This window comes from Sus scrofa, chromosome 3 (genome assembly GCF_054392235.1).
Source record: "Sus scrofa isolate SSC_HxYL_T2T_F1_AM1 chromosome 3, Sscrofa_HxYL_maternal_Yorkshire_Landrace_v2.0, whole genome shotgun sequence".
In the NCBI taxonomy this organism is placed as follows: Eukaryota; Metazoa; Chordata; class Mammalia; order Artiodactyla; family Suidae; genus Sus; species Sus scrofa.
The window spans coordinates 17047291-17071914 of record NC_139385.1 but is presented as its reverse complement, the minus strand read 5'-3'; the positions used below and the strand labels follow the sequence as shown (position 1 = coordinate 17071914).

The window sequence follows — 24624 nt, the reverse complement described above, 5'->3', positions numbered from 1 at the left end:
CCCTCCTGACTCATCTGTCTCCAGCTAGCTCCCAAGGAACTCAGGCCCCATAGGGTCCCTCTTTCTAGCAACCTTCCCAGCAGCAATAGGAGGTGTGTGTTTGTATCACCCCCACTTTGCAGAAGAGGAAACTCAGGCATAGAGAAATTGAAAGAACTCAATTTTTTTTTTTTTTTTTTTTTTTTGGCTTTTTAGGGCCACACCCTTGGCATAGGGAGGTTTCCAGGCTAGGGGTCGAATTGGAGCTGTAGCTGCCAGCCTACAGCACAGCCACAGCCACGCAAGATCCGAGCCACGTCTGCGACCTACACCACAGCTCATGGCAACGCCGGATCCTCAACCCACTGAGCAAGGCCAGCGATCGAACCCTCCTCCTCATGGGTCCTAGTCGGGTTTGTTACCGCTGTGCTACAGTGGGAACTCCAGCCTAAACTCTTTTTCATTGGGGCGTTCCTGCTGTGGCACAAGGAATGAGCTTTCTGACAAGTATGTTTGCTGATCTCAGTTGCTCTTCTGCATTTGCTCCTCTGCTTCCCTCTGTGCTCAAGAGAAGATGACTAGATCTTCAGGGGGCTTTCCAGGCCCCGAGGCCCCGCTGCTGGTTGCTCTCCTCCCAAACTGACCTCATCTTTCACCACTTCCCGCTTCCGGCTCTCTGTTCCTATGGCTGGTTTCCTAAGACGCCCTGCCCTCCTGTCTCAAGCCTCTTCCCGGTTCGGCTACCCCTTCCGAAATAGGCTCCCCTAGAGCGGGTTGCCTTCAAGACGCAGATCAAGGGCCACTGCTTGCCAAGAAGGCTTCGTGGAAATCCACACCCTTCCAGCCTGGGTCAGGTACCCTCTCCTCTCACAGCAATGGCTTACTGGTTACCTATTTGCCTTCCCCGCTGACCCTAGGGCTGGGGCCCTGTGGTTTGTCTTTTCTCCCTCTGCCAACAGAAGGCTTGCATAATCAGCCCCAAATGAGGCTTATTGCTTAAATGATGAACGCACAAGCAAAACACCATGGGTCCAGGGTCCGAGGTGGGGGAGGGGTCTCCATTAGGGTTCTGACACCCCCACCCCCCCGCCCGGCCCCCAGCATCTGCCCCTTCCCCTCCCCAGGTTAACCGAAGTTTCGAGGTCAAGGGGAAGCTTTCACCGGTAGGATGAGGGAGCCTGGGAGAGGGGGCGCAGGGTAGGAGATTTGCATCTGCCCGAGTTTATGGTGAGACAAGAGAAACCGCCTTAGAGCAAGAGAGCTGGTTAGAGAGACTCCTGGGTGCAGCATGTGTGGGCTGCTGGGCCCCCTTCTCCGCTTGGCTTGCTTGTATTCTCCGCCCTCTACCTCTGAGTCATGCAGGCAACTTCCCTCCCTGCCTCAAGCCTCCTGACCCCCTCTCTACTCACTTGCTTCCTTGGTACCTTGGTCCAGCTCTTCTCCTGGTGGCTCAGGCACCCTGATGCCCACATCTGACCTTCCAATCATGATGGGAACCAGGATCGGCCTCCTCCTGGTGCTGGGTAAGCCGGGGATCTCCATGAAGGGGGAGGAGGGGATGGGGGTGCAGAGAGAGAGAGGGCTGAGGACACGCGTTTTGCACTCAGCAATTAAGGGAGGGATCTTGAGTTATCTCGGGTTGGGATCTGAAGTTCAAGGAGGTTGAGAAGATACTGAGGAATCTATTTGGGGGGTGTTCAAAGATGCTGGAAGAGAGGCTAGGTGCCGGCACAATCCAGAGGTTTCTCAAGCAGGCAGAATAAGTCAACCCATCCACAGCATCCCTTTGGCCCCAAGTTTTCCTGGAGTCCTTCTCATAGGAGCCCAGGTGTAGGGGTGGGGAAGGAGTGTCTTTGGAGCTTGGCTGTTGCTCTGTGGAAATGGAGAACTGAAACCTGCTGAAAGGCTGGTTGGTGAAGAGCTATCTCTGGATTAAGGGAGGGAGAGAAGCAGGGCTGGCAAGCTTGAGCCTGAGGGTCTGGAAGACCAGGAGATGGTGGGGTGTTGTGCCTGGAGGGGAGAGCTGGTGGGAGATGGGGGTGGCTGGGGACTGGGGGGGAATGGAGCAGGAGGAAGACTCTTCTCCGAAGCTTGTCCTCTCGCCCTCCTCTCCAGCGCTAGCTTCCTCTCTCTGCTTCAACTTGGACACAGACCAGCCGACAATTTTCCGTGTGGACAGTGCTGGGTTTGGACACAGCGTGGTCCAGTATGCCAACTGGTGAGGACTGAGTGGTGTCTGGCCTTTGGCTCTCAGCTCCTCCCCTGCCCAGGGTCTGTCTCTCAGCTCATCCCTCTCCTTATGTACAAACTCTCCTCGGTCTGCCGGTGGCAATTCCCCCAGGGCTCTGATGAGCTGGACCAAAGAAAGGCCATTGCACCATCTTGACAACCACAGCTGACTTTGTGTATTTCTGGGGCACTGTACTCATACTACCGTTCCTTTCCATCATGTTCTATCGCAAATGATTGGCTCATGGACATGGAGAACAGACTTGTGGTTGCTAAGGGCGGGGAGGGAGTGGGATGGACTGGGAGTCTGGAGTTAGCAGATGCAAACTATTGCATTTGGAGGAGACAGGCAATGAGGTCCTGGTGTCCCGCACAGGGAACTCTCGCCAATCACGTGTGGCGGAACACGATGGAAGATAATACGAGAAAAACAACGTGTATATCTATGTGTATCACTGGGCCACTTTGCTGTACAGCAGAAATGAACAGAACACTGTAAACCAGCTATAATAAAAAAATTTAGAAACAGGTGATGGGATAGAGTTCCCTGCACTGTGTAGCAGGACTTCATGGCTTATCCATTCTATACGTAATAGTTTGCATCTATTAACTCCAAACTCCACGTCCATCCCACTCCCTCCTCCTACTCCTCCCCCTTGGCAACCACAGGTCTGCTCTCCATGCCTGTGAGTCTGTTTCTGCTCTGTAAATAGGATCATCTGTGTGGGCACTGATTTAGTCCTCGCAACAAATTTACAAGGTGGGGATCAACCATTCAACATATGTTTATTGAGCATCTATTACTACGTCTCAGGAGCCAGGCACACACCTGGGAATAAAGATGACAAACATCTCGCCCATGCAGAACTTAAATTGTCATTGGGAGTTCCCATCATGTCTCTGCAGGTTACGAACCCGACTCATACCCATGAGGACACGGGTTCGATCCCTGGCCTCACTCAGTGGGTTAAGGATCCTGCATGGCTATGAACGGTGGTGTAGGTCGCAGACAGGGCTCAGATCCAGCGTTGCTGTGGCTGGCAACAGCTCAGATTCAACCCCTAGAGTGGGAACTTCCATATGCCGTGGGTGCAGCCCTTTTTAAAAAAAAAAAAAAAAAAAAAAAAGGGAAGCAAAAATTAAAAAAGAATTGTTATTAATCTCCACTTTACAGATGAGGAAACTGAGGCTCAGACAGGGGACACAAACTTGCCAAGGGGCAGTCTGGCTCCAGTGCCCACACTCTTAGCTGCTGTGTTCTTGTCTTCTCCCCCTGCCAGGCTGGTGGTTGGCGCCCCCCAGGAGGTAAGGGCTGCCAACCAAACAGGTGGTCTCTACCGGTGTGACTATAGTACGAGCCTATGTGAGGCCATCCACCTGCAGGGTGAGTCACTGCCCCTGGCTGGGAGCCTGTGGGGAGCACAGGGGACCCATTTCTCAGCTTCAGCTTGGTCTGCAGACCCTCACCCTCTGACTGGTTTCCTGACCCCCTCAAACTGTCCCACCCACCACACTCTTGCACCCCTTTAGCTCCATCAAGATCTGAAAGCTCTTGGAGTTCCCTATTGGCCTAGTGGGCTAAGGATCTGGTGTGGTCACTGCCATGGTGAAAGTTCGGTCCCTGGCCTGGGAACTTCACAGGCTGCAGGTGTGGCCAAGGGAAAAAAAAAAAAAAAAAAAAAAACATCTACAAGCCCCCTTTACCCATGAGAACTAATCTCCCAGAGTTGAGGTGGCCCCTGCCCAGATCTTACAGCCACCTCTTCCTACGGGTGACCATGAACCTACCTGTCCCCTCAGTACCCCCAGAGGCTGTGAACATGTCCCTGGGCCTGTCCATGGCGGCCACCACCAAGCCCTTTCAGCTGCTGGTGAGTTGCCCTGGGTCACGGGAACATCCTGAGAGAGGGGATGGGGACCTGGAGGCGCTGGGACAGGAGGGTGGGACAGAAGCAGGGGCGACTCCTCCCATCAGGCCCCTCCACCGCCAGGCCTGTGGCCCCACCGTGCAGCATGCATGCCAGGAGAACATGCACCTGACCGGGTTCTGCTTCCTGCTCGTCTCCCAGTCTCAGCAGGCCCAGAGGATCCCAGCTGCCCTGCAGGGTGAGTGTTTGGGGCCCCTGAGTCCTTTGAGGAAACCTCCACACTTCCGACTGGGGTAGGGCAGTGGGGAAAAGAGACACTCTGACCAAAGGGAATAAAAAAAGAGGGACCCAGAAAAAAAGAAAAGCTGACCGGATGGACTGGAAGGGTCACCGCCAGCTTTTACACCTGCTCCATCATTGTCCCGGCGCAGGACCTTTCCCATGGCCTTTCCTTCGCTGAGCCTCAGTTTCTTCATCTGTCTGATGGGGATAAAACACACCCATCTCTGAGATTAACACACGATGATCCATGGCCAGGGTTTGGCACAATGCCTTCTATGTGTGAGGGCACAGTTAATGCCAGCTACTTTATAATTTTTAAAGAGAAGGGCACTTATTTTCACCCAGTGCATCCTGTGGTATAACCAACTGGTTTGTGAAGCAGGCTGGGAGAAGGCGAGAAGGGCGTGGACAGTCTGAGTCATGTATATACATGTGTGTGAACGAATATATGTGTGTATATGGGTATGTGTGTGTGTATGCAGATGTGTATATGAGTATACATGTGCATATATGTGTGAGGGTGTACGTGTGTGTGTGTGTGTGTGTGTGTGTGTAGGTTGAGGCACAGCGCCCTGCTTCCCTGGTGCTCACTCAGATGGGAGACAAAAAGGTAGAATAGTGAGTTTTTCAGACCCTGCCCAGGGCAGACCCAGAGCCCTCTCTTGTTTCACATTCACACTCAGGCCCTTGGGGAGACTGACACCCAGGGTCCCGAATGACATCCAGCACCTCCTAGGCTCTATATTCACCCACAGACACCTGGGCTCCCATCAGGACACCCAGGACTCCCCTCTCTCTGTGGGAAGCCTCTGGGGCAGAAAGGGGAAGCTGGGAGCTGGAGAGGAATTTCTGAGAGCCTGGAGAACTGCTTCTTCTGAGGACAGATTCTGCACTCGCCCAGGAAGAGAGTGGGGCCCAGAATGAAGCTGAGAACAGCATAGGATCAGTGTGTGGCCGTTGCCAGGAGTGGCAGTAAAAATATTTAACAAAAGTACAGTTTGGGGAGTTCCCTTTGTGGCGCAGTGGAAATGAATCTGACAAGTATCCATGAGGATGCCGGGTTGATCCCTGGCCTTGCTCATTGGGTTAAGGACCCAGCGTTGCCCCGAGTTGTGGTGTAGGTTGCAGTCGGGGCTTGGATCCTCCTGGTGGCTGTGGCATAGGCCGGCAGGTGCAGCTCTGTTTGGATCCCTGGCCTGGAAATTTCCATATGCCATGGGTGAGGCTCTAAAAAGCAAAACAAACAAACAAACAAAAAAACCCAAAATACCAAAAAACAAAAACAGCTTTGCACTGACCAACGAGGGCAGACCTGGCCCAGGGGCTGGAGCAGGGTCCTTTTATTGCTGGATGGCAGGAATATTGGGGAAGAAGATAGGGTAGGGCCCCGGGCAGCAAGGACAGAGGAAGATGGAGGGGCTCCCAGCTTCTCACCACCTGGATTGGAGGACTTGTCACTTTTTTTTTTTTTTTTAAATCAACCAGGTGTGAGCAGCTAAATCACAGACGTGGCCTCTTCAGAGACTTTTAGGAGCCCGAGGGGCCCTGTTCTAGGCAGCTGTTAGGACAGCCCCTGGGAGGGTGGGCACTCCTGGCTCAGCCTGGGCTTTGGAAGTGTCCCCCTGGGGAACTGATGCACTTCCTTCCCCAGAGTGCCCAAGGCAGGAGCAGGACATCGCCTTCCTGATCGACGGCTCAGGCAGCATCGATTACGAAGATTTTACCAAAATGCTAAACTTCGTGAGGGCTGTGATTTCGCAGTTCCGGACTTCCAACGCCCAGGTGTGCCCTCAGGGGAAGGAAGGCGCGTGCACAGCCCCGCCCCGCCCCGCCCCGCCCCTGAGGCTTGTGGGCGGAGCTTCGGCATTCCGGCGTCTTGGCCCGGCCGCAGCCCTGCCGTGTTTCTCCCAGTTCGCCCTGGTGCAGTTCTCCAGCAAGTTCAAGGAGCACTTCACTTTCAGAGCCTTTGCAGCCAGCTCAAACCCCCTAAGACTACTGAGTTCTATACAGCAGCTAGGAGGGTACACGCACACGGCCTCAGCCATCAGGAAGGTCACGTGAGTCCTGACTGCTCCCAGGTCCTCCCCCTAAAGCCTCTGGCTCGGCCCTCGGGCCTCGTCCGTCTCCAAGAGAAAGGGAGAGATGGGCAACTGGAATTCAGCCTGTGGTCCTCCCAGGCCCGGGGCCTCTGGGTGGGACGCGGCCCTCCCAAAGGAAGGGGCATCTCGTGCTCATAAAGACGTCGGGGGCCAGCCGCGGCTCGGTTCACCGGTTTCTGGATGCTCATCTTCCCTGACAGAAGGGAACTGTTCATTGCTGCAAAGGGAGCCCGAAAAGATGCCTCCAAAATCCTCATCGTCATCACGGACGGGCAGAAAACAGGCGACCCCTTGGGTTACAAGGATGTCATCCCCCAGGCTGAGGCCGCTGGCATCATCCGCTATGCAATTGGGGTAGGATGGGTGGGTGGGCTTCCACGGCTTCCTATCCTCACATCCTCTTAAGGCGACTTCCCTTTCAAGGATGGAAACCCCAGCCTTCTCAGCTCCTAACTCCCTTCTGGATGAAAACTCTGTTCCAGCCTGGGCGACCCTGATCCTCTTCCATAAACCCCTTGTTGCTGTCTGAGCCTCATTTTTCTTGCCTGTACACTCGGTGTAATAGTATTAACTTTTCAGGGTTATTGGTGTATGCCAGCATCCAGCAGGCATATTAGAGCTATGATTATTTTCACTGAGTTCATCTTTGTTGGGGGCAGGTGGGATCCGCTTTTCAACATCCAAAATCCTTGGAAGAATTAAAGGACATTGCATCGAAGCCCTCGCATATATTTAAAGTGGACAACTTTGATGCTTTGAGAGATGTTCAAAACCAACTGAAAGAGAAGATCTTTGCCATTGAGGGTAAGACAACGATGGCACGACTCACTTCATTCACTCTTACCTGTAAATGCTTCTCCTTCTAGACCCTGGACCCCCATGTCATGGACACGAACCCTTCCCTTTGGGTATTCGTTTCCAACATCAGATCCTCTTAAAACCGAGTTCCTTCTTGGACTGGACAAAGCCTGTCTTTCCCCGGGGAACCTAGGTGTCATGCCTTTCCCCAGGGACTCAGACGATCAGCAGTAGCTCCTTCGAGTTGGAGATGTCCCAGGAGGGCTTCAGTGCTGTGTTCATGCCTGTGAGTAGGGCCCCTTTCAGGCCACTGACGTAGGGGAGGGAGGCGTGGGAGGGAAGGCAAGAGAGGATATCAATGTGATATCACTTGTATGTGGAATCTAAACTATGGCCCACGGGAAAACAGACACAGACAGACATAGAGAACAGACTCGTGGTTGCCAAGGTGGGTGGGAAAGGGATGGGTTGGGAGTTTGGGGTTAGTCGATGCAAACTATTACACAGAGAACAAATAAGCAGCAAGGCCCTAGTGTCCAGCATGGGGAACCATATTCAGTATCAGGGGATAAGCCATATTGGGAAAGATTATAAAAAAGAATGTAGGGCGTTCCCGTGGTGGCTCAGCAGATGAAGAACCCAGCTAGTATCCATGAGAATGCGGGTTCAATCCCTGGCTTTGCTCAGTGTTGCTGTGAGCTGTGGTGCAGGTTGAAGACAGGGCTCAGATCTGGTGTGGCTGCGGCTGTGGCGTAGGCCAGCAGCTACAGCTCCCATTCGACCCCTAGCCTTGGAGCTTCCATATGCCACTAGTGTGGCCCTAAAAAGAAAATAAATAAAGTAAAATGAAGATAATAAAGACTATAGTGTGTTTTTTTTAAAAAAAGAATGTAGTAGATCGGCTATACTTTAAATATTTTTTTAGGAGTTCCCATTGTGGTTCAGTGGTTAACGAATCTGACTAGTATCCATAAAGGATGCAGGTTTGATCCTTGGCCCGATCAGTGGGTTGGGGATCCAGCGTTGCTGTGGCTGGGGTGTAGGCCAGCAGCTGTAGCTCCAATTAGACCCCTAGCCTGGGAACCTCCATATGCCGCAGGTGTGGCCAAAAAAAAAAAAAAAAAAAGATGAAAGACGGGGAATGGTGGAGTCGAGAGCAGGTGTTGCTTTGGAATAGGCTGTCTTCTTCTTCCCACCTGCTCAGCCCTGGAATCCTTTCCTCCCAGGACGGACCGGTTCTGGGGGCTGTGGGGAGCTTCAGCTGGTCTGGAGGTGCCTTCCTGTACCCCGAACATAGGAGCCCCGCCTTCATCAACATGTCTCGGGAGAACGTGGACATGAGGGACTCGTACCTGGGTGAGGCCAGGCTGCGGCTGGGGGACGGGCAGGGGCTGGGGTCGGGGGAAGCCTCCGTGCTGAGGCCTGGCCCCCCCAGGTTACTCGGCAGAGCTGGTCATCTGGAAAGGGGTACAGAGCCTGGTCCTGGGGGCCCCGCGCCATCAGCACACCGGGAAGGCGGTCATCTTCACCCAGGTGTCCAGACAGTGGAAGCCGAAGGCTGAAGTCGCAGGGACCCAGGTCGGGTGTGGAGGAGGGTCTCCAGGGGCAGAGGGCGAGGAGATGAAGGGGGCGTGGGGCCCGTGGGGGAGGTGCTGGTGTCTGGGGAGAGGCGGGACCCAGCCCAGAAGGGGACGCCTCTGGGAGGGGGGCAGGTGGGGTGACTGCAGGCTCCGCCCTCCAGGTCGGCTCCTACTTTGGGGCCTCCCTCTGCTCCGTGGACGTGAACAGAGATGGCAGCTCCGACCTGGTCCTCATCGGGGCCCCCCATTACTATGAGCAGACCCGGGGGGGCCAGGTGTCCGTGTGTCCCTTGCCCCAGGGGGTGAGTGGCTGCTGAGCCCGGGCTGGGTGGGGTCTGGGTGTTGGGGCGGGGGGGTTGCCTGGCTTGGGGCCTGACCCTGGTTTCGTCCTGCAGAGGGCTAAGTGGCAGTGCCGGGTCATCCTCCGAGGGGAGCAAGGCCACCCCTGGAGCCGCTTTGGGGCAGCCCTGACAGCACTGGGGGATGTGAATGGGGACAGACTGACGGACGTGGCCATTGGAGCACCGGGGGAGCAGGACAACCGGGGTGCTGTCTACCTGTTTCACGGAACCTCGGAGCTGAGCATCAGCCCCTCCCACAGCCAGGTGAGGCCTGGTCCCTGTCCCCGTCCCTGTCACAACCTCTTTCTGGCTTCTCTCTGTCTGTCACCTGGAAAATCATCCTTTTCTTCATCCTACCTCTTTCATCCGGCCCTGGGCACCTTGTAGTCAGTAAGAAAATCTGTGGAATTTGAGAAATGGTAACATTACCTGCTATGTTCCCTGCTTTGTATGGGGACCTGATACTTGAGTAAGCTCTCCATTGAAGCCTTTTAATCCCCCAGCAGTTTTACAAGGTACATAGGCCAGGCATTAACAAAGCCATTTTAGGAGTTCCCGTCATAGCTCAGTGGTTAATGAATCCGACTAGGAACCATGAGGTTGCAGGTTCGATCCCTGGCTTCGCTCAGTGGGTTAAGGATCTGGCGTTGCCGTATGCTGTGGTGTAGGTCATGGACGCGGCTTGGATCCCACATTGCTGTGGCTCTGGCGTAGGCCGGCAGCTCCAGCTCTGATTCGACCCCTAGCCTGGGAACTTGCATATGCACCCTAAAAAAGACCAAAAAAAGCCATTTTAAAGATGAAATCTAGGGTGTGGGGAAGATAAGAGACATTCCAGGGTGTATAGTGCATCAGGAACGATGATGAGAGAGGTTTCGATCTCCTGACTCTAACCCAGTGCTCCATGTCTTGGACCCTCCCTGATGCCAGTTGGTTTAGTTCTGGTGGCCTCAGTCTGCCCGTCCACTCACCCCTTCACTCCCTGGATGCCCTGACTTTATTCTCCTGCCATCAGTAATCCTGCCAAATGCCCATAGGCAGGAGCCCCTCATGGGGCAGGATTCCCTGAGAAGTGAGGGCAGCATCCCCTGGCAAAAATTAAGGAAGCTCCACTTTAAAAAATAAACAGGGAGTTCCTATCGTGGCGCAGTGGAAACGAATCTGACTGGGAACCATGAGGCTGTGGGTTTGATCCCTGGTCTCTCTCAATGGGTTAAGGTTCCGGTGTTTCCGTAAGCTGTGGTGTAGGTCGCAGACGCAGCTCGGAACTGGCGTGGCTGTGGCTCTGGTGTAGGCCGGCAGCTGTAGCTCTGATTTGACCCCTAGCCTGGGAACCTCCATATGCCATGGGTGCAGCCCTAAAAAGCAAAAAAAAAAAAAAGAATCTGCTGCCTACAGATGCAGCCACTCCCCATCCCGAACTGGTCTCCCTTTGTCTTCTGAAGAGACAGGGTGGCTACAGGAGCAAAAGGAGGGCCTTGGACGTAGGATCAGAGGGTCTGATTTCAAGGTCTGGGGCCTGCCTTAAAGGTTGTGTGGCCTTGGCATTGTCTGCTCTGTAGGCAGTGGGAGGTGGGGCTGGATAAGCTCTGAGGGTCCTTCCAGCCCTGCTGCTCATTCCTTATGCCAAGTGCTGTTCTTAGAACCCTACTAAGGAATTCCCGTCATGGCTCAGTGGTTAACCAATCTGACTAGGAACCATGAGGTTACGGGTTCGATCCCTGGCCTTGCTTAGTGGGTTAAGGATCCAAGATTGCTGTGAGCTGTGGTATAGGTTGAAGGTGCAGCTCAGATCCTGCATTGCTGTGGCTCTGGTGTAGGCCAGTGGCTACAGCTCCAATTCGACCCCTAGCCTGGGAACCTCCATATGCCGCAGGAGCGGCCCTAGAAACGGCAAGAAGACAAAAAACAAACAAACCAAAAAACCCTCTGTGAAGTAATTCATTTAATGCTCCGGGAAGAGGGGGATGAGGACATTGGGGCACCGAAAGACTGACGCCTGGCCTCTGGCCTCATGGCGCTTAAGTGGAGGAGCCAGCATTGGAACTGAGACTACCTAGCAGAGTGGATGAGGAAACAGGCCAGTCTGTCTGTCTGCCCTTCTTCATTTGTGTCCTAGAAATCGTCTCTTGTCTCTAGTCACCGTTTTCCCGCCCCCGCCTCCTCTTTGAAGGTGCGTCTTTTCTGTTGGTTTGTGTTTTGTTTTTTAGGGCTGCACTCCCGGCATATGGAGATTCCCAGGCTAGGGGTCCAATCGGAGCTGCAGCCACTGGTCTGTGCCACAGCCACAGCAATGCGGGATCCAAGCTGCGGCTGCCACCCACGTGTGGGTCCCTCTCGGAGTCATCTTTTTACTACTCACTCCTTCCTTCTGTCTCCCACATCCCCACCTCCCTGTTCACCTTGTGGCTTCTGTTTTTCTCACCCCCGCCCCCAAATCTAACTTGCCTCTCCCTCTGTGGCCAGCGGGTCGCAGGCTCCCAGCTCTCCCCCAGGCTCCAGTATTTCGGCCGTTCGCTGAGTGGGGGCCAGGACCTCACCATGGATGGACTGGTGGACTTGGCCGTGGGGGCCCAGGGGCATGCACTGCTGCTCAGGTGACAACAGCCTTCCCAGACACTGCCCGGGGGGGCCCCAGGTCTGCCTAGGGCACCAGCCTCCCTTCCTCCGTCGCGGGTTGTCCTCCCAGGACCAAGGGCCGGTCCCCAGCTCAGCATTCTGCCTGCAGGAGCAGACCCGTGCTCAGGGTTTGGGCAAACATCCGCATCCTACCCAAAGAGATCACCAGGTCGCTGTTTGAGTGTCCGTGGCACACGAGCTCCGTCCAGGATCTGGGGAATGCCACTGTCTGCCTCCAGATTTATGAAAGTCCTAAGACCCGTCTGGGTGAGTTGCTTACCCCACCCCTCACCCCTCCCAGGACAGCCTGACCCTGGGAGTCCCCAAGCCCGGGCCGCCCATCTCCTCCTGCCTCATCCCTTGCCCACCGGGGAGCTCCTCCCTCTCTCAGCCTTTCCCATCCCCTGCGTCCCCCTCCAGGTGACCTCCAGAGCTCTGTGACCTTTGACCTGACCCTCGACCCTGGCCGCCTGAGTCCTCGTGCCGTCTTCAAGGAGACAAAAACTCGGAATCTGACTCGTGTTCAAGTCCTGGGGCTGTCAGAGCACTGCGAGACTGTGAGGTTGCTCCTTCCGGTGAGGGGGGGCCTCGGGCCTGGGGATGGAGGCGATTCTGAGGCTGGCAGCGGGCTGGGCAGGGAGAGCACAGGGGTGTTCTGGTCCTCGTGGCGCAGGCCCAGCACGTGGCAGGCAGAAGGCCAGCCCGTGAGCCCGTGCGTGAGGGGACGGGTGGATGAGGTTGGCTGCACCTGCCAGAGGCTATGACACTGGATTTCAGGGAAAAGAGGACACCTGCATCAGAGAGCCATGGGGCAGTGGGCTGGGGTTCTGCTGCTCTCAGAGAAGCCCCCTTCTTGGTGCCAGGGAGCCAGCAGGGGACAAAACAGTTGTGTCCATGGGGAGCTCAGGGGACGATCCAAAACAATTGGAGTTCCCCTTGTGGCTCAGTGGGTTAAGAGCTTGCCAAGCATTCATGAGGACGCGGGTCGGATCCCTGGCCTTGCTCAGTGGGTTAAGGACCTGGCATTGCTGTGAGCTGCGGTGCAACTTGCAGAAGCAGCTCGGATCCGGCGTTGCTGTGGCCGTGGCATTAGACCAGCAGCTGTAGCTCCAATTCGACCCCTAGCCTGGGAACTTCTCTATACCGCAGGGTGCGGCCCTAAAACTAATAATAATAATGAAAAATAAGGCAAAAACAATCAAGCTCTTAAATAATAGATGTCAGGTGGTGGTGAAGGGTATGAAGCGAGATAAAGCCGGGGTGAGAACAGAGAGGGTGTCGGGAGGCCTCCGGGAACAGGTGAAGTTTGGGAAGACGCCGAGCAGAGGGAGTGAGCCCGGGGGGGCGGGGGGGGGGTGAAGGAGTTCAGGACGAAGGGCGACCACAGCGCAGATCCTGCAGGAGGAATCCTGGCACAGAGCGTTGATCGGGGCAGGTCGGGACGGTTGTTACCCCATTTTGTGAATGAGAAGATGGGACACAGCGAGTGGTTGCGTTTCTTAGCCAGCTGCTCCCTCCAACATCTGTGCCTCAGGCCTGCGTGGAGGACTCGATGGCCCCTGTCGTCCTGCGTCTCAACTACTCCCTGGTGGGCAAGCCCATCCCTGGCTTCGGAAAGCTCCAGCCCATGCTGGCAGTGGACGCCGAGAGATACTTCACGGCCTTGGTGAGTCCTGGGCTTGGCTTTTCCGAACGGGGTGGCGGGGGTGCGTTCCAACCCTGCTTGGCCTTCCCTCTCAGCTCCCCTTCGAGAAGAACTGTGGCGCTGACCACGTCTGCCAGGACGACCTGAGCATCACCTTTGGGGTCTCGGGGTGAGCATCCAGCCCCTTAGACCTGCCCTGGTCCTCCAGCCCCCTTTTTGGAACCCAGAGCTCCTGCTCCTGGCTGTCCCTAGCATCTCCGCCCGGTGCTCAGGACCCAGACATTCTGTCCCCATCTCTCCCTCGCCTCCCCACTCGGTGTTTCGTCCCCACACCATTTCTAACCTCCGTCATCTCCCACCCTCCACCCCAATGCCCAGCTTGAAGACCCTGGTGGTGGGGAGTAACCTTGAGCTGGACTTGGAAGTGACCGTGCGGAATGATGGCGAGGACTCCTATGGAACCACAATCACCTTCTTCTACCCGCCAGGGTTGTCTTACCGACGTGTGACAGAGGCCCAGGTATTGTCCCCTCTGGAGTGGCTGGTGGCTGGGGATCAGCAGACTCCTGTGGGCTAGGTTCAAGGCTCAAGTGGGGCCCTCACTGGTTTTTTGGTTTTGTTTTTGTTTTTAATTTTACGGCTGCACCAGCTGCATATGGAAGTTCCAGGGCCAAGGACTGAATCTGAGCTGCAGCTGCAGCATAGGTCGCAGCTGTGGCAGCACCAGATCCTTTAACCCACGGCCCAGGGCTGGGGATCAAACCCGTACCTTCACAGTGACCTGAGTTCCTTCAGTTAGACTTTTTTTTTTTTTTTTTTTTTTGTCTTTTTGCCATTTCTAGGGCTGTACTTGCAGCCTATGGAAGTTCCCAGGCTAGGGGTTGAATTGGAGCTACAGCTGCCAGCCTACGCCACAGCCACAGCAACGCTGGATCCGAGCTGCTTCTTTGACCTACACCATAGCTCACGGCAATGCGGGATCCTTAACCCACTGAGCGAGGCCAGAGATCAAACCTGCATCCTCATGGATGCTAATCGGATTTGTTTCTGCTGTGCCACAACGGGAACTCCCTGCAGTTGGATTCTTAACCCACTGTGCCACAGCGGGACCTCTGGGGCTGCTCTTGTTTAGCAGACTTTTGCAGGCCAAGAGGGCTGGGCTGACTGTCGTTGGATGGATGTGGTTGGGCTGGCTGGGGCTTGCCTCGGCTCTTTCTGTGTTCATCCCTGGGCTTGGCATTCTAAACCCACCATCAGGAATGGGGTCCCAGGAGGCTGCTAATGTGAGGAGAGCAGAGACTCTGCCTTACATTTCTCTGGATTCCATGTTGTATTGATATCCCTCTTTTAAAAGAAAACGTATCTCAGCCTTTGAATATTTTAAAACACTGTTCTGTAGAAGGAGTTGAATTTATTGGTTACTCTAGAACAGAGCTTGGCATAACTTATCTCTAAAGGGCTAGATAGTAAATATTTCAGCTTTGTCCGCCATACAGTGTCTTCACATTTATTCAGCTCTGCTGATGGAGTGAAAACAGCCATGGATGACGTGTACATGAATGATCATGGCTGTGTTCCAATAAAACTTTATTTATAAAAATTGGTCCCAGGCAGTCACATGGCAATCCCTGTTCTAAAAGACAGAACCAGGCCCATGAAGAGTCAAAGAAACAGATTTTTTTTTTTTTTTTTTTTTTTTTAGGGTCCCATTTGAGGCATATGGAAGTTCCCAGGCTGGGGTCACATTGGCGCTGAAGCTGCCAGCCTGCATCACAACCACAGCAACACCAGGTCTGAGCCACATCTGTGATCTATACCAAGGTTTGTGGCTATGCCGGATCCTTAACCCACTGAGTGAGGCCAGAGATCAGACCCAAATCTTCACAGATACTAGTCAGGTTCTTAACCTACTGAGCCACAGCAGGAGCTCTGAGTCTCTCTCCTTTTGAGTATATTCAAAATTTTCATAATGGAAACCTTTTATTTTTTAAATTTTTTAAAATTAATTTATTTTTTAAATTACTCAATGAATTTATTACATTTATAGTTGTACAATGATCATCCCAATCCAATTTTGTAGGATTTCCATCCCATAACCCCAGTGCATCCCCCCACCCCCCGAACTGTCTCCTCTGGAAACCATAAGTTTTTCAAAGTCTGTGAGTCAGTATCTGTTCTGCAAGTAAGTTCAGTCTGTCCTTTTTTCAGATTCCACATGTCAGTGAAAGCATTTGATGTTGGTGTCTCATTGTATGGCTGACTTCACTTAGCATGATAATTTCTAGGTCCATCCATGTTGCTAAAAATGCCAGTATTTCGTTCCTTTTAATGGCTGAGTCACATTCCATTGTGTAGATGTACCCCGTCTTCTGGATCCACTCCTCTGTCAATGGGCATTTAGGTTGTTTCCGTGTCTTGGCTATTGCAAAAAGTGCTGCAATGAACATCAGAGTCCATGTGTCTTTGTGAGTCGTGGTTTTCTCTGAGGAGATGCCCAGGAGTGGGATTGCTGGATCAAATGGTAGAAACCTTCTAAAAAGAACAATAAATGGAGTTATTTGGTGGCGCGGTGGGTTAGGGATCCAGCTTTGTCACAGCTGCAGCTGAGGTCACTGCTGTGACGTTTGATCCCTGGCCCTTGAACTTATGCATCCCACACTTGTACCTGTCCCCACCCCTAAAAAATAACTATAAATAAAAGAGAGAAATATGCAAATAACTCTGGGATTTCTTCCTTAGGAGAAACTTTGTCTAGATGGTGTTTAAGGATATTAAAAAAAAACCCTAATCTTAAGGTAGATTCCAGGAAGCTGCCACTACTTGACGGAGTGTCTTTGCAACATGAACAAATGCTCACCTGCCTTTGCTCATCTGTGTGTCCCTAGAACCAGCGGCAGCCACGCTCCCTGCTCGTGAACTGTGACAGCACCCCCACCCAGAGCCAGGGCCCCCGAAGCACTCGCTGTGGCCTCAACCACTTCATCTTCCGGGAGGGCGCCCAGGTCAGCCTGGCTTCTGCCCACGCCTGCCCGCCTGCCCCCGCCCCGTCTCACGCCCCCTCTCCCGGTCACCTCCCCCTGGTCCTTCCTCTTCCTCAGGTCACCTTCGTGGTCACCTTTGATGTCAACCCCAAGGCCCAGCTGGGAGACCGGCTGCTCCTCACGGCCAATGTGAGCAGGTGAGCAGGGCCAGGCCTGGGCCCGCGCCCCCTCCCGCCCAGCCTCCTCCTCCGGGGCCCCTGCCCACCGGCATCCTCCTCTTTTGCCAGTGAGAACAACACCCCCAGGACCAGCAAGACCACCTTCCGGCTGGAGCTCCCGGTGAAGTATGCGGTCTACCCCGTGATCAGCAGGTGCCACACCACGGCCCCCGGAGGGTCCCCTCCGTCACTCCGCTGGGGCTCGGGGAATTCTCACCCTCCGCAGCAGCTGAGCATGCGCCGTGTTTAAGGTTTATGCCACCCTTTCAACTGGCAGGTGATACAGCCAGCAGCACGTGCCCATCGCACCTAGAGGGTGGTGGTGGTGGTGGTGGTGGTGTCCTGACAGCCTACACTTAAGAGAGGCTACAGCTCTCAGAAGCCTTCCTTAAAAGCCCCCGAGGCTGTCCAGGACTCCCTAAGACCTACAAGCTGTGGCCCCTGAATTGTGGTTCTGACAGCCTCGGTGGGGGCCAGGGTACCCTGCCTGATGAGAGGCAGAAGCTCAGCAAGGCTGTCCCTGGGGTCCCGCACCCGAGGCTGCGTGAGTTTCCCAAGGAGGCAGGGGGCGCTAGAGCCCCCTGTCGGGGGCGGCCCCAGCCAGATGGTCAAGGGTCCATGGCCTTGGCCTGAGCCCTTGGCATTTGGGCAGGACAGGTCCTCATCTGCAGGAGCAGGTGTACAGCGTGCGGGGCTTTGGAAGCCCCCTCCTCTTCCCCGTCTCCCTGGGGAAGGACGGGCAAAGGCCCTGCTGGCTGCAGAGGCTGGTACCAGGGAAAAGCTGGGTGGGTGAGAGGAAACGCCCCTCAGTGCTGCCCGAGGAGGGGCGGGTGAGCTGTTTGACCTGAAGGAGTGGAGTCAAGGGCCTGAGCGGGTCCCTTCCTTAGCAGACAGCTTCCCAGCCTCTGGCGTGTTCCAGGCACAGCGCTGTGGTCACTCTCTGTGTGGACACATGTGACAGTCCACCAAGGTTTATTGAGCCTTATCATGTGTAATCCTCAGCAGACAGAAGCCGCTGCCTCTGTGAGATCTAGGCACTCGGTGACGTGACACAGGCCCCTGGGGCTTAGCCTGGGCCCCCTCCCCTGCTGGTTCTGCCCAGGGGCCTCGTTGGATCTCCTCCTCCTGCCCGGGGCTGCACACTTGCATTCACACCTGCCAGCAGGGGCTCTGGGTGGCCCAGGCAGGGGCAGGCTGGGGGCTGGCTCGTGGCTGTGAGCTCTGGGGTTATCCACAAGCAGGACACAGCCGTCGAGGTGTGTGTATGACTCGACAGCCCAGCTGTGCTCGGCAGTGGTGATTCTGTGGGTGGGGACCCTCGGGGGGCCCTGGGACAAGGCTAGGGTGTTGCGGGGAGCCCCCTGCCCCCGTAGACGAGGGGTGAGAGTGCAGAGTGAGGGTGGGGGTTAGAGTTTGGACGGCGCAGGCAAAGGACAGGTGTGCGAGGAGTGGAGTGGAAGTGAGGGGCCAGGCTGGTGGCCATGGCATCTCAGATGGGCCTGGGCCGCCTCAGGAGGGGTTTTACACTGAGACCCAGCGAAGAGCCTGTGTTAGGAGCCCCCACACCTCTTAGCCCCAGGCCCAGAAAAAGGCCAGGAAACCAGAGAGCAGGGTCCCTGGGAGACCCCGCAGAGACCACACAGGGCGCGTCCCTAGACACTTGCCAACAACACCAGCTGGAGCCTCTGGAAGCCTCTGTCGCATCCCACATGTCCATCCAGCATCCTCTGTGCTGAGAGGGGCAACCCTGGCCCCCTTGCCCTGAGTTGGTGGCATAGTTCTCAGTCCCTTTCACTGCACCCCTGCCCAGCCCCCTGGGCAGTTTCCTCTGCCAGTACCTTGCACCCAGTTTGAAGCCCAGCCCCGCTCCCCGACCCTCGCATTACCCCCCAAGACCTCGCCCCAGACCACCCCGAGGGCCCACTGGCCACCGTCCTGTTGGGCTCCCAGCCAGAACGTCCCCAAGAGGCCCTCAGGGACCTTCCTGTCCACCCTCGCCTCTTCTCTCCCCAGCCACGAACAATCCACCAAGTATCTCAACTTCTCGGCCTCAGAGGAGGGGCGCAGGAGCCAGGCCCAGCACAGATACCAGGCAGGTGCCAGTGGGTGACTCAGAAGCACGGGCCGGGGCGGGATTCAGGAGGGCTGTGGGGCTCAAGCTTTGCCCCTCCCTGGCCTCTGGGCAGGTGAACAACCTGGGACAGAGGGACCTGCCTGTCAGCATCGCCTTCTCAGTGCCCGTGGAGCTGAACCGGGTGGCCGTGTGGACAGACGTGGAGATCTTCCACCCCCAGGTACCCAGGGCTGCGTCCGGCTCCCCGCTCGTGCCCTCCACCCGGACCCGAGGCCCTGATGACTCAGAAGATGCTCTCTCCCTGGGACTTTTCCTAGAACCCGTCCATTCAGTGCTCTTCGGAGAGGACCTCAGCCACGGAGTCCGACGTCCTGACCCACTTTAAGAAGAATCCTGTGCTGGTGAGGGGGCCCCCCCTGCTGTCTCCCAACTGGAAGCCGAGCTTCAGAGGACTTGAATTCCGAAATCTGTATGACATCAGATGACTGTCTTCTTTCCTCCCTGCCTTCCTCCCTCTCTTTCTTTCTTGTCGTTATTGTTTTATTTATTTATCTATGTTTATTTTCTTCCTCTTATTTTTAGGGCCACACCCGCAGCATCTGGAAGTTCCCAGCCAGGGGTCGAATCGGAGCTGCAGCTGCCGGCCTACACCACAGCCACAGCCACACTGGTTCCGAGCCCTGTCTGCGACCTACACTGCAGCTTGGGGCACCACTGGATCCTTAACCCACTGAGCGAGGCCAGGGATCGAACCTGCATCCTCATGGATCCTAATCAGGTTCTTAACCCACTGCGTCACAGTGGGAACTGCCAGGTTGTTTTTTTTTGTTTTTTTTTTTTGTTTGTTTGTTTTTTAATTTTTTTGGTCGTCCTGGCAGCATGTGGAAGTTCCCAGTCCAGGGGTCTAACGCACACCACAGTGGCGACCCAAGCCGCTGCAGTGACAAAGCCAGATCCATAACTTTGCTGCATCGCAGGAGAATTCCAGCATCAGACGGATGTCTGCTGAACAGCCTGCTTGGGGGCAGATATAGCTGCTCCCCTCCAATCAGACCGTTGAAAGGCTGTCTCCTGCCTTCAAACCCATCTTTCTCTGGCCTGAAGCGACTTCTCCCACCCCCAGAACTGCTCCATGGCCGACTGCCTGAGGTTCCGCTGTGACGTCCCCTCCTTCGGCGTCCAGGAGGAACTTGACTTCAGCCTGAGGGGCAACCTCAGCTTTGACTGGATCAGCCAGGTGCGTGGGCCCAACAGCAGAACCCCTTCCCAGACTCAGGGGGGCCCGAGGTGGTGCCTGGGTCCCCTCCAGCCGGGCTTCCCTCTGACCCCGCGTCCTCTCCAGCCTCGCTCTCGGCTCTCCGCCCCCCCCTTCTCTTCCGCAGACGGCGCAGAAGAAGGTGCTGGTCGTGAGCGTGGCCGAAATCACCTTTGACAGATCCGTGTATTCCCAGCTTCCAGGACAGGAGGCGTTTCTGAGAGCCCAGGTAGTGACCGTGTGACGGGCAGCGGCCGGGCTGGGCAGAGAGCTCCCGCTGCCAAATCTGGGCTGCGGGGTGGGGGGCTTGCGAGCCCGGACAGTGGAAGGGCGGAGGTCCCTGGGCAGGACGCAGGTCCCTGAGCCCATGAGAGCCTCTGTGTGGCGCCCCTGGGAGCCGGGCCGAGGAAGGAGGGGAGGGCGTGAAAGGCTGGGGGAACCGGGAGGGGTCTGGGACAGCAAAGGCCTGAGAGCTTCTGATCCCCCATCAGATGGAGATGGTGCTGGAAGAGTATGAGGTCCATAACCCCGTCCCCCTGATCGTGGGCAGCTCCGTGGGAGGACTGCTGCTGCTGGTTCTCATCACAGCCCTGCTGTACAAGGTGAGTGTTTCACCCCACGCCTGACGCCGCCAGCCTTGGATCCCGCCCTTTCTACAGTGGAAGAAAGAGCGCCGTGTGAGCCGTCCCCGGTGTGGCTCAGTGCGTTATGAACCTCACTGGTACCCATGAGGGTGTGCGTTCGATCTCCGACCTCGCTCCGTGGTGTAAGGATCCAAGAGGGCTGTGAGCCGCGGCATAGGTCAGAGATGTGGCCTGGATCCAGCCCTGCTGTGGCTGTGCTGTAGGCCGGCAGCTGCAGCTCCAGTTAGACCCCTAGCCTGGGAACACATACACCACAGGTACGGCCCTAAAAAGTGAGAAAGAAGCTCACCAAGGAGTCAGGTACATACCTTCTTCCTGAGTCACTGCATGTGAGAGACCCCTTGCCACCTGTGACATTACCAGTCCCCTGCTGTCCCCATGTTTGTGCCTTCCTATCTGTTTCTCCGGCCTCCTCTAATCTGTCTCTCTTTCTTTTCCACGTGTCATCACCTCTCTACATGCTTCCTTTTTTTTTTTTTTTTTTTTTTTTTTTTTGGTCTTTTTGCCTTTTCTAGGGCCACACCCGCAGCATATGGAGGTTCCAAGGCGAGGGGTCTAATCAGAGCTATTGCTGCTGGCCTACACCACAGCCACAGCAACGCAGGATCCGAGCCAAAGTCTGCAACCTACACCACAGCTCACGGCAACGCCGAATCCTTAACCCACTGAGCGAAGCCAGGGGTCAAACCTGCAACCTCATGGTTCCTAGTCAGATTCGTTAACCACTGAGCCACGACGGGAACTCCATCTCTACAGGCTTCCTTGATGGCAGATTAGAACAGAACATCCCAGCCCTGGATTTGGTGTGGACCCCTCCCCTGACTCTTTGCCTGACTTTTGGCAAGTGCCTGGTCTCTGCTGGGTCTGGGTTTCTCATTCTGAAGGTGATTCTACCCAGCTCACAGAATTGCAGCAAAGTCTGAATGTTGCAATTTCTGTGAAGTTCCGAGGGCAGTGCTGGAACACAGAAGGGGGTCCGGAGGGGTGATGGCTCCCCCTCCCCCTCATCTCTTCTCCTCTCCTCCACGGGACACCCTGATTTTCTCCTCCTGCCTCCCCAACAGGTTGGCTTCTTCAAACGTCAGTACAAGGAAATGATGGAAGGAGCAAATGGACAGACCGTCCCACCAAGTGGGACAGGAGACCCCCAAGTGGCCCAATAAGAAACTCCCTCCTGTTTGCCTTTGCACCTGCATTCCTGGCCTCTTACTCTCCCCCAAGTCAAGCCTGATGGGGAGCAGGCGCTCCCCCCGGAGGGAGGCCACCATCAGGCTGCTCTCTCTTGGGAGGATGCGGTGTGTTTGCACGAAGCACCTTGCCTGGGAAGGGCCATTGGTCTCATCAAGGCTCCAACTGGAAACTCCAGGACAGGAGCCCAGCTGTGGCCCCCCCACCCCACCCCCCAGGACTGAACTTGGAATTTCCACCTAGAAGGACATGCGCCATAGCCTCAGGCACTAGTCTCTCCTCCTCCACCAGCCGCCCGTGGTCTTTGCGCAGCACAGGACTGAACAAGGGCCTCATCCTCAGCCGTCTTCAGCGGCTCCCCCATTTCTCGCAGGGTAACTTCTGCCCCCTCTAGCTTGATGTTAGGAATGCAATGCTATTTCCAGAGGCTGGCTCTGGACACACAGCACGAGATGGGCTGGGCCGCTCTGTCACCCCCATTTCTGGTAGAATACTACGGCTCCTAGGTTTGCCCTCTGCATCTGGGCTCCTGTTGCACACACGGATGTGGGCATGAAACACCTGCACATTGGAACTTGTACATTTGGCTTCCAATATTGCTGGCTGGGAGGTAAGAGTGACCCCCTACCCCACCCCCCGCCAAAAGGGGCGCTGTCCTGATGCCCCTTTGCCCAGCCAGCTCCAGGGTCTCTCGCAGACCACTTTCAATTTTGAGGCGTCAAATACAGTAAATGAGAAATGCCAGAACATGCTGATAATTCTGTATTTTAAATGTTTGCATCAACCAATGAACAACTATACACACACACAACACATGCATGTACGTTTACTAGTGATTCATCAAAAGTCTAACATGAAGGCCTTGGAGTTCCCTGGTGGCTCAGCAGGTTAAGGACCTGGTGTTGTCTGTCACTGCTGTGGCACGGGTTCCATCCCTGACCCAGGAACTTCCGTGTATCTTGGGAAGGGAAAAAAAATTAAGGCCTTTTGTGGAGATGAGTCTTGGACAATGACATGCAGGCAACAGTGCTGTTTTGACACACAATTTTCCTTTGTACATTATTGCTTACCTTCATCATACTTGCATTTTTCATGAATGCTATCATGTTCTATTTTTTAAATTAAAGCATTGTATTATATCATGTTGCATTATGTCCCCAAATCACAAAAATGGATCAATGCACAAAAATTAATTTTTGTGATTAAACATAAGTGTTGTGAATAAAAAATTAAAACCTAATTGGGGCAACTTAGCCTAAGGTCATCAAAATTAATACTGAATGAAATTCCAGTGCGCATTTTCTGTACAAATATCTGAATGCTGAGATGAGTGACTGTGAGCCAAGAAATTAAACTGTATCTATAATTCAGATGTATTATACCTTTTTTTTTTTTTTTCGGTCTTTTCTAGGACCACACCGGTGGCATATGTAGGTTCCCAGTCTAGGGTTCTAATCGGAGCTGTAGCCACCCACCTACACTGCAGCCAGAGCAACTCAGGATCCGAGCTGTGTCTGAGACCTACACCACAGCTCACAGCAACGCTGGATCCTTAACCCACTGAGCAAGGCCAGGGATCGAACCCGCAACCTCATGGTTCCTAGTCGGATTTGTTAACCACTGAGCCACAATGGAAACTCCCGGATGTATTATACCTTCTGAAAATTAAATGATACAGGGCTGTGTACTTGAAGTATGCCTGAGGAGTTCCTGCTGTGGCGCAGTGGATTGAGGATCTGGTGTTGCTGCAGCTGTGGCATAGGCTGCAGCTCTGCTCCAGTTCAGTCCCTGGCCGGGGAACTTCCTTATGCTTCAGGTGTGGCAAAAAAAAAAAAAGAGAAAAAAAAAAAAAGAAGTACACCTGAAAGTAAGGGCTTTCATATCAAACAGATTGGGATAACTATCTTTTCTCTTTTTTTTTTCAGGCCTGCTCCCCTGGCATATGGAGGTTCCCAGGCTAGGGGTTAGCCTATACCACAGCCACAGCAACATCAGATCCTTAACCCACTGAACGAGGCCAGGGATCGAACCCGCTTCCTCATGGATACTAGTTGGGTTTGTTACTGCTGAGCCTCGGCGGGAACTCTAGGTCTCCATGTGTTAACATGACATCACCAATGGGCCCGTCTTCTGGATGTGGGGAAGGAGAGGGACTCATCTGGGCTGCCGTCGGTGACACGAGGTGGGGCTGTGCGGGGAGGCTTGGAGATCACTTGCAAGGCCCATTTCCGCCCACCCGAAGGAAAACTGATCCTCTGACTCAGGCTCCTGGCCCTCTGGGTGAAGGCCTGTTTATGCCTTTCTACACTTTGTTACTCCTGTTACTTGCAGCCAAAGACAACCGTCTGGTACAGATGTGAATCTCAATGCTAGTTCCGTAAGGTTCTTAGGAATTATGTGGCCTGCACATACCTTTGCTATAAAAGCAACTTAATTTCTTTTTTTTATTTTAAAAAATGTTTTATATTTATCATTCGTATAAAATATAGTGTATATACAGCCGTCATCACAACCTAATTTTGAAGCATTTCCCTCCCCAACCCCCAGTTCACCCTCCATTCCTCCCACCTGTCTCTCCTTTGGTAACTGTAAGTTTTTCAAAATCTGTGCATCTGTTTCTGTTCTGCAAATAAGTTCATTCATATCCCTTTTTTAGACTCTACGTATAAGTGACATCACATGGTGTCTGTCCCTCACTGCTTAACTTCATTTAGTATGATAATTTCCAAGTCCATCCATGGTGCTGCAGATGCTATTATTTCCTTCTTTTTTATGACTGAGTAATACTCCATTGTGTATATGCATCACATCTTTATCCATTCCT

At 54.5% G+C, this 24624-nt stretch overlaps 1 long non-coding RNA gene across 7 annotated transcripts; it reads left to right on the top strand.

Annotated features, from left to right (window-relative positions):
- Positions 1 to 213: 213 nt before the first annotated feature.
- LOC100738907 (integrin alpha-X) lies at positions 214 to 23170 on the top strand. 7 transcript variants are annotated; one of them, XR_002342353.2, is made up of 32 exons: positions 726 to 833; positions 1104 to 1176; positions 1414 to 1502; positions 2095 to 2197; positions 3489 to 3592; positions 4009 to 4079; positions 4200 to 4314; positions 6010 to 6140; positions 6270 to 6415; positions 6658 to 6811; positions 7117 to 7261; positions 7468 to 7541; positions 8482 to 8611; positions 8691 to 8833; positions 8997 to 9137; positions 9231 to 9440; positions 11643 to 11773; positions 11905 to 12062; positions 12216 to 12370; positions 13330 to 13461; positions 13536 to 13609; positions 13819 to 13960; positions 16326 to 16442; positions 16539 to 16618; positions 16709 to 16792; positions 18653 to 18731; positions 18826 to 18933; positions 19031 to 19114; positions 19837 to 19950; positions 20096 to 20197; positions 20460 to 20570; positions 21677 to 23170. It is a non-coding gene; the product is annotated as an integrin alpha-X (long non-coding RNA). The 7 variants fall into 7 exon arrangements; XR_002342355.2 differs by lacking the exons at positions 726 to 833; positions 1104 to 1176 and adding an exon at positions 214 to 486; XR_002342354.2 differs by lacking the exon at positions 1104 to 1176 and having other exon boundaries at positions 726 to 828.
- The last annotated feature ends 1454 nt before the right edge of the window (positions 23171 to 24624 follow it).